Source organism: Callorhinus ursinus, unplaced genomic scaffold, assembly GCF_003265705.2.
Source record: "Callorhinus ursinus isolate GAN/ISIS: 27379988/994484 unplaced genomic scaffold, GSC_fseal_2.0 scaffold30, whole genome shotgun sequence".
Taxonomy (NCBI): domain Eukaryota; kingdom Metazoa; phylum Chordata; class Mammalia; order Carnivora; family Otariidae; genus Callorhinus; species Callorhinus ursinus.
The window spans coordinates 16,180,101-16,195,635 of record NW_027397092.1 but is presented as its reverse complement, the minus strand read 5'-3'; the positions used below and the strand labels follow the sequence as shown (position 1 = coordinate 16,195,635).

General features: G+C 40.4%; 1 pseudogene; it reads left to right on the top strand.

Moving 5' to 3' along the window:
* Nucleotides 1-492: 492 nt before the first annotated feature.
* LOC112815098 (transmembrane protein 234-like) lies at nt 493-1,213 on the top strand (annotated as a pseudogene).
* Nucleotides 1,214-15,535: the final 14,322 nt, after the last annotated feature.

Here is a 15,535-nt window from a genome sequence, read left to right as displayed (position 1 = left end):
AGTAAATGTTGTATGTTTCCTGAGTCTGAATATATAGCTTTTTTGTTATGTGCTCACTCATGCATATTCTTGCTTATGCTCCCAGAGGGATCTATAACTTTCCAGGACATACTCCTCTCTCTTTGACCTCAGGGACCATATTTAAATAGAGACAACTGAGTTGTGAAATCTAGAATTATGCCTTGTCTGTGGTAGCTTATTTTTCTTGTTGAGTTCTGTTGTTTTTGATGTTATTTTTGACCAGTTAATTGTTTGCTTGAACTTGGCTTTGTTATAAATTGTGTGCTAAGCTTTGATCACTTCCTTTCTGGACTGAACTGTTTAGTTCCAAAATTCATAGTTTGCTTAACTTGTGATTCTTAGCAGATCATCCTGGTGTTAATATACTCCTTTACCAATGTCTGGTTCCTTTCCAACTCATTGCTCCACTCTACTGCTTGGTTTCCTATAAGCATATAATAAAATAGGTTCCTTAACCCTTCGGTCCCGGAAGTGGAGGGAGCGGCGTTGCCATGGCGGCGTCTCTTGGACAGGTGCTGGCCCTGGTGCTGGTGGCCGCCTTGTGGGGTGGCACACAGCCGCTGCTGAAGCGGGCTCCTCCCGCCTGCAGCAGGTTCATGAGCGGACCTGGGCCCGGCAGTTGCTGCAGGAGATGAAGACCCTCTTCTTGAATACTGAGTGCTTGATGCCCTTTTTCCTCAACCAGTGTGGCTCCCTTCTCTACTACCTCACCCTGGCATCAACAGATCTGACCCTAGCTGTGCCCATCAGTAACTCTCTGGCCATCGTCTTCACACTGATTGTCGGGAAGGTCCTCGGAGAAGATGTAGGTGGAAAAGGAGCATTCACAGGCATGATGCTTACCGTGGTGGGGATTGCACTCTGCGTCATGAGCTCCGTGAGCAAGACCCAGGGGCAGCTGTCTGCCCTTTGAGTGGCCCGACGCCACCCTCCAGCCCTTCTGTGTCCAGGAAGCCCCTGAGCCGTGAGGCGCAGCCAGTGAGCACACGGACCTAGCACTTCCCCCTCTGAGCCTCAGCGTCCTCACCTCTTAGGGGGTGAATAGCTACCTCGTGGTGGCTCTCACAGGAGAACCGCAGTGAGAGATCGGTTCAGCTGCTCAGATTTAGCACAAGAGACTTCATACCTCCCCAGCAACCTTTCTGCCCCGCAGCTCTCCTCGTGCTGTCATGTCAGGCCCCTAGCCCAGCCGCCGTCACTATGGCCCCATCCAGACTGTCACAGCAGCTGGGTCCACGGACGGCATGGAGACAGCCAGCCGCCTGTGCCAGAGATGCAAACAGGAGGCCTCAGGGCTGCCAGAGGCCTTGGCTGGCTGAGGCAGGGACCTGAGGGGAAGAAGGGACGTCGGAATGGCAGGTGTGGAGGAGATGAGCAGTCTACGAGCCTTGCCTGGCCCCCTAGAAGGTGGGTGGAAATCTTCAACTTCCTGCCCTTCTTAGACAGCCTGGGGCCCCGGCACCGCATCCCTTCCGCCACGTGGTGCGGTGCCTGGCGAGGGGTAGCCTCAAATAAATCTGCACCGAACAGAAAAAAAAAAAAAATAGGTTCCTTAAGCTATTATACTGCAAGTCAATTACTTTGGTTTGTGTTGGGTGTGTTTGCACATGTTCGTGCATTTGTATTAGTCTCCTCATATTAGTCAATGTTTTCTTTTTTAACTATAGTGGTCCAGTGAATGTTATTAAATGCCTTGTAGTTCCTGATGTCTGGAATCATGAAACTCCACGTCAATGATAGTGATGGCCTGATTTGGTTTCCTGGGCTGCACATGGGCTGAGATCTTCACATCTGTTGGTCTGGGCCAGGAAAGGTAGTATTCTCCACAAATGATTTTTAGTTCCCAGCTCAGGAATTAGCCTGCTTGTTTTCTATCAGGGTGGAAAAATCTCACCAACAAGTTTACTTGCAACTAGAACGCAGTGAGAAAGGAGTTTTCAGACATTAATACTTTTCCTTGTAGAGGCCATTAAGGGCCTGAACCTCAACAGACCAAAGGTTTTTTTCTGGGAAACAGGTGTTTGTGGTGTATTTTCTTCTTGTGGGGGTGTAGATATTGTCAGGGCCTTTGGGAATGTTCAAACACTTCTTGTGGAACGTCATTGATTGTGGGCAGAGTACATTTTATGGCCTGAAAGTCCTTTCTGCTGTTTTTCTTCATCACCTCAAACTTCAGAGTTTATTCCTCTGTGTTTAAATGGTTTTCTCCCCCACATTTCCAAGCTTATAGGACAAGATTACCCACAGGGTAAAAGGATGAAATAAAGGTCCCTCCCTGATGACAGAGATCACTGATTGGCTACAGTCGTTAACATCCCTGTGGGAGTTCCTGTATCTCTTTTCTTGGAGTTGAAGGATAGAACAATGGGACTATGAGATCTCCTTAAGCAGTGAGACCAAGTGATTGAGAAAAAGCTGACTCTCTCCTGGCTCAGGGGATCTGCCTCTTTCATCGGCACTTTTGTCCCAGTGAAGTAAGCTGGGAAGTCATCTGTCCAGTTCTGACTGGCCCTTTCTTCTGTCCTCTTGCAGGGCACATGGCTGGCTTAGTTTCTGTGGAAAAACAACTGGTCCAGCCCCTGAAAGAATATATCCTTTTGGATGAAGCCAAACTATCTATAAGGAAAAGGTAAAGGTAATCTGTTATTCCTACAGTTTGCCTAGGACTCTGCCCTTCTCTCAGTTTCCGTACATGAACATGGTCCTCTAGGTTGCTCTAGTAGAAGTTAAGGCAAATTTCTGAAGGGACATACTTTAAATCCAGACCACAGAGGCCCTCCTGAAGATGTTCACAATTCTAAATTACAAAAACAATTCACTGTAACTGTTAGCAGAAACAATAGAAAGCAGAATTAATTTTAAAGCCCCAAGAACTGTTGACACTTATTTTTATTTTTTATTTTTTTAGAGAGAGAGAGCACACATGGGGGTGGGTGGTGAGGTAGGTGCAGAGGGGCAGAGGGAGAGGAAGAGAGAGAATCTTACGCAGGCTCCATGACCAGCACAGAACCCGATGTGGGGCTCAATCTCAGGACCCTGAGATCATGACCTGAGCAGAAATCAAGAGTTGGGACACTTAACTGAATGAGCCACCCAGGTGTGTCAAGAACTGTAGACACTTAAAAGACAAGTATTTATTATTATTATTTATTTATTTTTTTTTAAAAGATTTTATTTATTTGACAGAGAGAGACACATCGAGGGAGGGAACACAAGCAGTGGGAGTGGGAGAGGGAGAAGCAGGCTCCCTGCTGAGCAGGGAGCCGATGCGGGGCTCGATGCCAGGACCCTGGGATGATGACCTGAGCTGAAGGCAGGCGCTTAATGACTGAGCCACCCAGGCGCCCCAAGACGAGTATTTTTTAAATAATTAAACACATAAAAGAGAAATCGAAAACATAGGAAAACAACGCAATTCAATTCTTAAAAAAAGCAACAGGGCACCTAGGCAGCGCAGTCCACTGAACATCCAAATCTTGGTTTCGGCCTAAGTCATGATCTCAGGGCTGTGAGATCATCAGTCCTTGCAATGGGGTTCCTTGCTCAGTGCGGAGTCAGCTTCAGATTCTCTCTCTCTGCCCCCCCCCCCCACCGCACATTCTCTCTCTCTCAAATAAATATATCTTTAAAAAAACGGGGCACTTCATTGGCTCAGTCAGTTAAATGACCGACTCTTGATTTTGGCTCAGGCCATGATCTCGGGGTCTTGGGATCGAGCCTCTTGTCAGTCTCCGCACTCAGCAGGGTGTATGCTTGAGGATTCTCTCTCTCCCTCTCCCCCGCCGTCCCTTCCCCCACTCTGTCTCCCTCTCAAATAAATAAATAAATCTTAAAAAAAAAAAAAAAAGCATCACACACGGCCCCAAATGGGGTCACTTAGGCTGAGTCCCCAAACCAGGGCTTAATACATAATCTCACTGCAGTTTTAACCACCCGCAGAAGCATAGTTTTTTTTTTAAGATTTTATTTATTAATAGATTTTATTTATTTACTTTGAGAGAGAGATGGCATGTGTGTGCACATGAGCAGGGGGAGGGGCAGAGGGAGAAGGAGAGAGAGAATCTCAAGCTGACTTGTCACTGAGCTTGGAGTTGGACAAGGGACTCAATCCCATGATCCTAAAATCATGACCTAAGCTGAAATTAAGAGTCAGTTGCTCAACAACTGAGCCAACCAGGTGGCCATAAAGATTTTTATTTTTTAAGTAATCTCTATACCCAACATGGAACTTGAACTCATGACCCTGAGATCAAGAATTGCATGCTCAGTGTGCCTGGGTGCCTCAGTCAATTAATCATCTGCTTTCGGCTCAGGTCATGATCCCAAGAGTCCTGGGATCCAGCCCTGTGTCAGGCTCCCTGCTCAGTGGGGAGTCTGCCTCTCCCTCTCCCTCTGCCCCTCCCCTCTGCTTGTGCATGCGTGCATGCTCTCTCTCTCTTTCTCAAATAAATAAATCTTAAAAAAGGAAAAAAAGAATTGCATGCTCTACCAACTGAGCCAGCTAGTCACCTAGGAAACAGTCACCCCCAGAAACATAGTCTTAATGTAACCAGTCAGTCTGGAATTTTTTGATCACCACCAAAGACCATACCAAGTATAGCAGATTAGTATCAGATAAAATGATGTTTAAGGCAAATCATGATTTTAGAAATACTAAACTTGTTTGGGTATTGTAATGTAGCATAGAAATACTAAAACATATATTTATAAAATTACTGGGAAGAAATGATAAAGCCATAATTATTGTGGGATATTTTAACATACATACACAGCCCTTGATAGATCAGGCAAATCAAAACACGTTAAAGTTATATATGATTTGAGCAACACAGTGCATAACGAACACCTGCAGAATCCTGTATGTTCATTTCCAGTGCATATAACATTAAAAAAAAATTCTCCACACACTAGGTCTTAAGACAAACTTCAGCTTTAAGAGTAGGTTATCAAGCAGACCATGTTCTCTGATGACCATTCTATGAACTTAGAAAATGACAAAAGTAAGTTTGTATTTAAAAAATTTGAAATATTTGGGGCACCTGGGTGGCTCAGTTGCTAAGCTAAGCTTCTGCCTTCGGCTCAGGTCATGATCCCAGGGTCCTGGGATTGAGCCCCACATGGGGTTCCCTGCTCTGCAGGAAGCCTGCTTCTCCCTCTCCCACTCCCCCTGCTTGTGTTCCCTCTCTCGCTGTGTCTGTCTCTGTCAAATAAATAAATAAAATCTTTAACAACAACAACAAAAACTTCCTTTGCTATAGCAAACACGTATGGACTCAAAAGTTATAAATTAAATATACTTTGGAATTATAACAAGCATTTCATCATGACTTAGAACCTTGATTACATATAATGACAAGATAAAGAATCAAGATAAGGGCAACTGGGTGGCTCAGTCAATTAAGTGTCCAACTCTTGATTTCAGTTCAGGTCATGATCTCAAGGTCGTGAGATCAAGCCCCACATGGGGCTCTCTGCTGGGCAGGGAATCTGCTTAAGATTCTCTCTCTCCCTCTCCCTATGCTCCTCCCCCATCCCTGCTCACACTTTCTCTCTCTCTCTCTCTAAAAAAAAAAAATAATGATAGATATAAATTAAACTTTATAAGAATAGATAATAAAGATTTGGAGACCTTTTCCTTATTGATCTAATTAATTGTAATCACAATATGATTTGTCTTTTCAAAATACCTGTAAGAGTCTTCTTTGTTTTCGGAGTTCTTTCATGCTGTTAATTGAGGCTTGCCAACAGCCCCTGAGTTCATTTATATTTTTGTAGACACATTGAGTTAGCAATTGTGGGACTTGCAGTTTTCTATTTCCACAGTGTCTAAATCAAAGAGTTAGAAAAATAACAACAGAGGAAACCCACAAGAAAGTAGAAGAAAGGAAACAAGATAAAGCAGAAATTAATGAAGTGGGGGGAAAAAGTTACAATTTAGAGAACCCTCAAAACCAGAAGCTAGTAATGTTTGTAAACATTAACAAAATAATCATCTGGCTGAGTTGGTCAAGAACAAAGAACTACAAATAAGCATTATTAAAAGGAAAAATTGAGACATTACTATACCTATAATTAATTTAAAAATGAATGAACAACCTGATTCAAAAATGGTTGAAGGACTTGAATAGACATTTAGGCAAAGAAGATATGCAAATAGCCAACAAATTTGTGAAAATATGCCCAGTATGCCCTAATTGTTACAGAAATGCAAACCGAAACCATAGTGAGATACTACCTCACATGCATTAAGATGGCTGCTATTAAAAAACAAACAAAAACAAAAACCTATAAAACAATCAGAAAATAACAAGCATTTGCAAGGATGTGGGAAAACTGGAACCTGTGTGCTCTGTTGGTAGGAATGTAAAATGGTGTAGTGCCATTTTACAGTATGGCAGTTTCTCAGAAAATTAAAAATAGAGGGGCACCTTGGTGGCTCAGTCGTTAAGCGTCTGCCTTCGGCTCAGGTCATGATCCCAGGGTCCTGGGATTGAGCCCCGCATCGGGCTCCCTGCTTGGTGGAGAGCCTGCTTCTCCCTCTCCTACTCCCCCTACTTGTGTTCCCTCTCTCGCTGTGTCTCTCTCTGTCAAATAAATAAATAAAATCTTAAAAAAAAAAGAAAATTAAAAATAGAATTCCTATGTGATCTAACAATTCCAAAGAACTGTAGGCAGAGTCTTACAGACTTATTTGTATACCCACGTTTCCTAGCAGTATTATTTCACAATAGTCAGAAAGTGGAAAGAATCCAAGTGTCCACTGGCAGATGAGTGGATAAAACCACAATATGGTATTCACCTACAGTCATATGTTTTTTAGCCTTAAAGAGGAAGGAAATTATATGTGGTACATGCTGTGATGTGGATGAACCTTGAGGACATTATGCTAAGTGAAATAACCCAGTCATAAAAAGATTTATGCTGCATGATTCCATTTATATGAGGTATCTAGAATAGTCAGATTCATAAATATAGAAAGTTGAATGGTATTTTCCAGGGGCCAGCAGGAGAGAGGGAAATGGGGAGTTGTTCAATGGATATAGTTTCATTTTTATAAGATGTAAAAAATGTGCAAAGATTGCACATCAGGGTGAACAGAGGTTACTCTACTGAACTGTACACTTAAAAATGGTTAAAATGGTAAGCTTTATGTGTATTTTATCACAACTAAAATTTTTTATTAATAACGGATTTTATGCTAATTATATGCTATAATTACATATAGCATATTATTATATGCTGATAGTTTTGAAAAGTTAAATGAAGTAAAATAGCTTAGGAAAATATAAATTACCAAATCTGAAAACATGAATAGACACATAATTATTAAAGATGTAATTCAAAAATTTAGTTCTGCCTAAAAACGATAGTAATTACTGTTACTTTGGTTCCTACGATCTGCCCTGATTGGCTTCAGCCCTTCTCATCTTTTCCAGTGAGAGTGTGAGGGAAGAGTTGCTAGGGCAGGTTGGAGGCTATGGCCCTTCTTTATGTGGCCCCTAGCCACTTGGAGTTTTAAATCACACTGCTCCCCTACACCCACCCTCTACTTTAGCCAGTCTAATCTCACCAGTCTTTCCCTAGTAGTTTCTGTTTTGAAATTGTCTTTGTATAGCTTCTGCCTGGAAACCTTTGTTTGCACTTGTATTTCCAGTTGTGGTCTATTTTTAAGAGTCTGTGTAAAATCTAGGCTGCTCAAAGGCTTGATAAGACTTAGAAAGCTGTCCCACTAGCCTAGCCCTAGCCCTTGATTGTTTGTGCTCAAAAAATGTGAACTTGACATTTCACATGCTTACTTTGCAGTTGCTCATTTTGCCCAGTCCTGTTTTGGACTTTCCCCATCGTTAACTGTTCCATGTATTCTCCCTGGTGTGATGGGTGGTACCTGGACAGTTAGGGCATGTATCCAGGGTTCTTGAGGTTGGGGGGAAGGGGACAGTTACTTTACTAAGAATGCTCACCTCTTCAGCTGGCTGCATAGGACTCTAGTGCAGGCTCTGTGTCTCCTTGCTGCTTCTCTAGGGTCTGATCACAACTCGAATGCCCATTTCACAGCACTCTCCCTGCACTGTGTAGTCAGCTGCCTGACCTGTTAAGACTCCTGGATAGTTTCCTCAAATTCCTTGAGAAATTTATTGTTTCTCAAATAAGTTTGATTGAGAAGTAAATTTGGAACAATGACAATGGTTTCATCACTGCCTGCCCCATTTATTCATGTTCTTAACATTGAGCAAATATTTAGGAATTACTTTTCATGTGTTAGACACTGGTTTTTGGAGCTAGGCTAGAGCAGTAAAAAACAACCAGTAAACAGATAAACAGATGTAAAAACCATGCATTCACCCTGCAAACAAATTAAGGCTATATAGAAATATTTTAAAGTAGCTAGAGATACTTTTGGTAGAAGGTAATAACTTTTTTTTTTTTAAAGATTTTATTTATTTGAGAGAGAGAGCAAGCATGAGGGGTGGGAGGGGTAGAGGGAGAGGGAGAAGCAGATTCCCCACTGAGCAGGGAGCCCAACACCGGGCCTGATCCCAGAACCTCGAGATCATGACTTAAGCCGAAGGCAGACAGTTATCTGACTGAGCCACCCAGATGCCCCAGAAGGTAATAAGTTAAACAGGAAAATGTAATGTCACATGTGAAAAATCCCAAGTTCAGGGAGTTTTAGGGCTGGTTGATCAAGAGGCTCAACAATATTATGAACTCAGGTTGTTTTTATCTTCTTTCTGCTACTGTTAACATATCTGCTTCTCCTCAGACTAACTCTCTTCAACCAAAATGTCTTTAATAGTTTTAGGTGTCCTGTTTAGACATAGCACAATATATAGCGAAAGAACCATCTCTTACTTTTATTGATAACATTGAACAAATCTTTACTGATATATCTCAGTAAGCTTATGTCTAGCCTAAATTGCATTACATGACCATTCTGAAGCAAGTCACTGTCCACGGGGGCAGAACCACCTTGATTAGCTTAGAGCTTTAGAGTATTCAGTACATGGACAGTGAATGGCTCTAGCTCTCCTTGAAGCAAATTGCTGTGTTACCATGTTTTCACGGGAAGCTGGAAGGGGATTACCAGCTTCTGGTATGAGGGGGGATGAGAACAGAGTTGGCAGCAACATGACATTTTAGGAATAAAGACAGTAAAAAGCATTCATAATCTACCCAGTGGAGATAATCATGATGTCTGTGTACAGACTTTTTTTTTGCATACACTGACACAAAATATATATATATATGTATATTTATTTCTTTTAATGAAATTTAGTTAAATTAAGTTTTAACCAAAATTGGGTCATAATATGACTTGGTAGCTAATGCTATTCTGTTAGTGAATACAGATTTCTTTATCATTTTTAATGGTGCTATATTTTTATTATGTAGCTGTGTCATAATTTAATAAATTTCCTTTTCTTGAACATTTTAAATACATGGAAAATGCTTTATTGAACAATTTGTTAAAACATCTTTGCATACTTTCTGATTTTTTTGGGGGGGCTAAGTCATAGGAATAAAATTGCCAAAGTCTACACTAGCAGGGTTCCTTCAGAAAGATTATATCTAGCTGACTGTGTGTGGATGTACTTATCTTCTTTCCCAACTTATTCAACTAGATCTTGCTGACGTGTTTGCTGATCTGTGAGGCAATTATAGCTTAGTGATTAAAAGCATTGGTTTTGGGGTTACACCTAACTGAGCTTATACCCTAACTCTATTATTTACCAATTGCATGACTTCAGGAAGTCATATAACTTAACTTCTCTGAGCTAGTTTTATCTGTATAGTTGGAGGTGGGGGAGGTGTTCATATTTGATTAGTATGGATAGTTGGGAAGATTAATGGTCATAATATTTTTAATTCCTTATTCTAAGTCCTGGTACATAATAAAGTCACGATATTTGAGATGTGCTTTTAAAATTTATTATAAAATAAAATCTCTTAATTTTGAATTAATTATTTTTATTTTCTCATTTTTTTCCCTCAACAAATCCCATAGCTGGGCTGAGAAAAGAGATGCACTGAACCTTATAATACCTGAAGACAAGGAAGACTTGGGAAAGTTAGTGGATGTGTACGAGGTGCTGAAGCATCTAAATCAAGATGGGTCATTAGCAGAGAGCTTTGTCTTTCAGGACCCATCCATTGGTGAGCTGAGCTGTGTGTGTCTGTGTGTGTGCACATCGTGCATGTGCACACTTGGGTGTACACATGTGTACATGAGCTTTCCCTTCTATTTCTGAACCTCTTTCTGAGCTTGTGAAGGTACTTAAAAATGTATTCCTTGAAACTTTATTAGATCTCACAAATAAAATCATCAAAACCTGGAGAATTTTTTAGAGACTGATATTGGATGTATTTTAATTTCTTTAATGTTCCTTGGTCTAAGCTTCCTATTTTTTCTTGTACCAGCTTTTGTCATTTTGTATTTTCTAGTTTTTGAAATTTATTAGCCTGTACCTATTCCTATATTTATTTCTTTGTGATATTAAATATCATTAGTATTATTGATTATTTTAATTCTTTTTAAAAAATGTTATTGATTGAGTTTGAGAGAGAGAGTGCACGCATGAGTGAGGGGAGGGGCAGAGGCAGAGGGAGAGAGAGAATCTCAAGCAGACACCACACTGAGCCTGGAGCCCTATGTAGGGTTCGATCTCACAACCATGAAATGATGACCTGAGCCGAAATCAAGAGTCAGACACTTAACTGACAGAGCCACCCAGGCACCCCTGATTATTTTCATTCTTAACTCACTGCTGATTTATATTTTTTTTTCTTGGCTATCTTGACTATTTAAAAAAATATTCTTAAAGAATCAGCTCTTGGTTTTATTTTTTGTTCTTTTTTTATTCTGATAAAATATACATAACATAATATTTATCGTTTTAACCATTTGTGAATGTATAATGCAGAGGCATTAAATACACTCACAAGATAGTGGTGTATCCATTACCACTCTCTATTCCAAAACTTTTTAAAAATCATCTTCAGCATAAACTATATAACAATTAAACAGGGGCAGGTGGCTCAGTTGGTTAGGCATCTGCCTTTAGCTCAGGTCATGATCCCAGAGTCCTAGGATTGAGCCCCTCAAGGGGCTCCTTGCTCAGGGGGGAGTCTGCTTCTCCCTTTCCCACTGTGCTCTCTTTCTCTCAAGTAAGCAAAATCTTTAAAAAAGATGGTAAGGATGGTAAATTTTATGTTATATGTATTTTACTACAACTAAAAATTAAAAAAATATATATGTAACTGGCCTAAGGATACATACATAAACCAATGGAATAGTACAGGAAACCCAGAAATAAAACTTTGCATATATGGTCAATTGATTTTCAACAAGAAAGCCATGATTGTTCAATGAAGAAGGGATAATCTTAAGAATGAATGCTGTTGGGGTGCCTGCTGGCTCAGTCAGTGGAATGTGTGACTCTTGATCTTTTCTAAGTCAAGGGTCCAATTTCATTCTTTTGCATGGAATATCCAGTTTTCCCTGTGGCATACATTTTTTTAAAAATTTATTTTAAAGAAATCTCTACATCCAGTATGGGACTCAAACTCACAATCCTGAGATCAAAAGTGACACACTCCACTGTCTGAGCCAGCAGGCACCCCAACAGCATTCATTCTTAAGATTATCCTAATATATATCCTAATATATTCTATATTAATATAGGATTAATAAAATGGCATCCCTATGGCCATTTGTTTTTTTCTTTATTTCTTTAAATTTTTTTATTGTTATGATAATCACCATACATTACATCATTAGTTTTTGATGTAGTGTTCCATGAGTCATTGTTTGTGCATAACACCCAGTGCTCCACGTGGAACATGTGCTCTTTAATACCCATCACCAGGCTAACCCATCCCCCCACCCGCCTCCCCTCTAGAACCCTCAGTTTGTATTTCAGAGTCCATCGTCTCTCATGGTTTGTCTCCACCTCCGATTTACTCCCCTTCATTCTTCCCCTCCTGCTATCTTCTTTTTTTTTTCTTAACATATATTGCATTATTTGTTTCAGAGGTACAGATCTGTGATTCAACGGTCTTGCACAATTCACAGCGCTCACCATACCACATATCCTCCCCAGTGTCTATCACCCAGCCACTCTATCCCTCCCACCCCCCAGCACTCCAGCAACCCTCAGTTTGTTTCCTGAGATTAAGAATTCCTCATATCAGTGAGGTCATATGATACATGTCTTTCTCTGATTGACTTATTTCACTCAGCATGACACCCTCCAGTTCCATCCATGTCATTGCAAATGGCAAGATCTCATTCCTTTTGATGGCTGCATAATATTCCATTGTGTATATATACCACTTCTTCTTTATCCATTCATCTGTCAATGAACTTGGCTCTTTCCACAGTTTGGCTATTGTGGACATTGGTGCTATAAACAGTGGGGTGCACATACCCCTTCGGATCCCTACATTTGTATCTTTGGAGTAAATACCCAGTAGTGCAATTGCTGGAGTGTATGGTACCTCTATTTTCAACTGTTTTAGGAACCTCCATACTGTTTTCCAGAGTGGTTGCACCAGCTTGCATTCCCACCAACAGTGTAGGAGGGTTCCACTTTCTCCACATCCCCACCAACATCTGTCATTTCCTGACTTGTTAATTTTAGCCATTCTGACTGGTGTGAGGTGGTATCTCGAGGTTTTGATTTGGATTTCCCTGATGCTGAGCGATGTTGAGCAATTTTTCATGTGTCTGTTGGCCATTTGGATGTCTTCTTTGGAAAAATGTCTGTTCATGTCTTCTGCCCATTTCTTGATTGGATTATTTGTTCTTTGGGTGTTGAGTTTGATAAGTTCTTTATAGATTTTGGATACTAGCCCTTTATCTGATATGCCATTTGCAAATATTTTCTCCCATTCTGTCGGTTGTCTTTTGGTTTTGTGGACTGTTTCTTTTGCTATGCAAAAGCTTTTTATCTTGATGAAATCCCAATAGTTCATTTTTGCCCTTGCTTCCCTTGCCTTTGGTGATGTTTCTAGGAAGAAGTTGCTGCGGCTGAGGTCGAAGAGGTTGCTGCCTGTGTTCTCCTTTAGGATTTTGATGGACTCCGGTCTCACATGTAGGTCTTTCAACCATTTGGAGTCTATTTTTGTGTGTGGTGTAAGGAAATGGTCCAGTTTCATTCTTCTGCATGTGGCTGTCCAATTTTCCCAACACCATTTGTTGAAGAGACTGTCTTTTTTCCATTGGACATTCTTTCCTGCTTTGTCGAAGATGAGTTGACCGTAGAGTTGAGGGTCCATTTCTGGGCTCTCTATTCTGTTCCATTGTTCTATGTGTCTGTTTTTGTGCCAGTACCATACTGTCTTGATGATGACAGCTTTGTAATGGAGCTGGAAGTCCGGAATTGTGATGCTGCCAGCTTTGCTTTTCTTTTTCAATATTCCTCTGGCTATTCGGGCTCTCTTCTGGTTCCATACAAATTTTAGGATTATTTGTTCCATTCCTTTGAAAAAAAGTGGATGGTATTTTGATGGGGATTGCATTGGATGTGTAGATTGCTCTAGGTAGCATTGACATCTTCACAATGTTTGTTCTTCCAATCCATGAGCATGGAACGTTTTTCCATTTCTTTGTGTCTTCCTCAATTTCTTTCATGAGTATTTTATAGTTTTCTGAGTACAGATCCTTTGCCTCTTTGGTTAAATTTATTCCTAGGTATCTTATGGTTTTGGGTGCAGTTGTAAATGGGATCGACTCCTTAATTTGTCTTTCTTCTGTCTTGTTGTTGGTGTATAGAAATGCCACTGATCTGTGCATTGATTTTATATCCTGCCACTTTACTGAATTCCTGTATGAGTTCTAGAAGTTTTGGGGTGGAGTCTTTTGGGTTTTCCACATACAGTATCATATCATCTGCAAAGAGTGAGAGTTTGACTTCCTCTTTGCCGATTTGGATGCCTTTGATTTCTTTTTGTTGTCTGATTGCTGTGGCTAGGACTTCTAATATTATGCTGAATAGCAGTGGTGAGAGTGGACATCCCTGCCGCATTCCTGACCTTAGGGGAAGCTCTCAGTTTTTCCCCATTGAGAATGATATTCGCTGTAGGTTTTTCATAGATGGTTTTTATGATATTGAGGTATGTACCCTCTATCCCTATACTCTGAAGAGTTTTGATGAAGAAAGAATCCTGTACTTTGTCAATGCTTTTCTGCATCTATTGAGAGGATCATATGATTCTTGTTCTTTCTTTTGTTAATATATTGTATCATGTTGATTGATTTGCGGAAGTTGAACCAACCTTGCAGCCCAGGGATAAATCCCACTTGGTCATGGTGAATAATCCTTTTAATGTACTGTTGGATCCTATTGGCTGGTATTTTGGTGAGAATTTTTGCATCCATGTTCATCAAGGATATTGGTCTGTAATTCTCCTTTTTGATGGGGTATTTGTCTGGTTTGGGTATCAAGGTAATGGTGGCCTCATAAAATGAGTTTAGAAGTTTTCCTACCATTTCTATTTTTTGGAACAGTTTCAGGAGAATAGGTATTAATTCTTCTTCAGATGTTTGGTAAAATTCCCCTGGGAAGCCATCTGGCCCTGGGCTTTTGTTTGTTGGAAGATTTTTGATGACTGCTTCAATTTCCTTAGTGGTTATAGATCTGTTCACGTTTTCTATTTCTTCCTGGTTCAATTTTGGTAGTTGAAACATCTCTAGGAATGCACCCATTTCTTCCAGGTTATCTAATTTGCTGGCAGAGAGTTGCTCATAGTATGTTCTTATAATTGTTTGTATTTCTTTGGTGTTGGTTTTGATCTCTCCTCTTTCATTCTTGATTTTGTTGATTTGGGTCATTTCTCCTTTCTTTTTGATAAGTCTGGCCAGGGGTTTATCAATCTTGTTAATTCTTTCAGAGAACCAGCTCCTAGTTTCGTTAATCTGTTCTACTGTTCCTTGGTTTCTATTTCATTGATTTCTGCTCTGATCTTGATTATTTCTCTTCTCCTGCTGGGTTTAGGCTTTATTTGCTGTTTTTCCTCTAGCTCCTTTGGTGTAGGGTTAGGTTGTGTACTTGAGACCTTTCTTGTTTCTTGAGAAAGGCTTGGATTGCTATATACTTTCCTCTTAGGTCTGCCTTTGCTGTATCCCGAAGATTTTGAACAGTTGTGTTTTCATTTTCATTGGTTTCCATGAATTTTTTTAATTCTTCTTTAATTTCCTGGTTGACCCATTCATTCTTTAGTAGGACGCTCTTTAGCTTCTATGTATTTGAGTTCTTTCCGACTCTCCTCTTGTGATTGAGTTCTAGTTTCAAAGCACTGTGGTCTGAAAATATGCAGGGAATGATCCCAATCTTTTGGTACCAGTTGAGACCTGATCTGTGACCTAGGATGTGATCTATTCTGGGGAACGTTCCATGGGCACTAGAGAAGAATGTGTATTCCGTTGCCTTGGGATGAAATGTTCTGAATATGTCTGTGAAGTCCATTTGGTCCAGTGTGTCATTTAAAGTCTTTATTTCCTTGTTGATCTTTT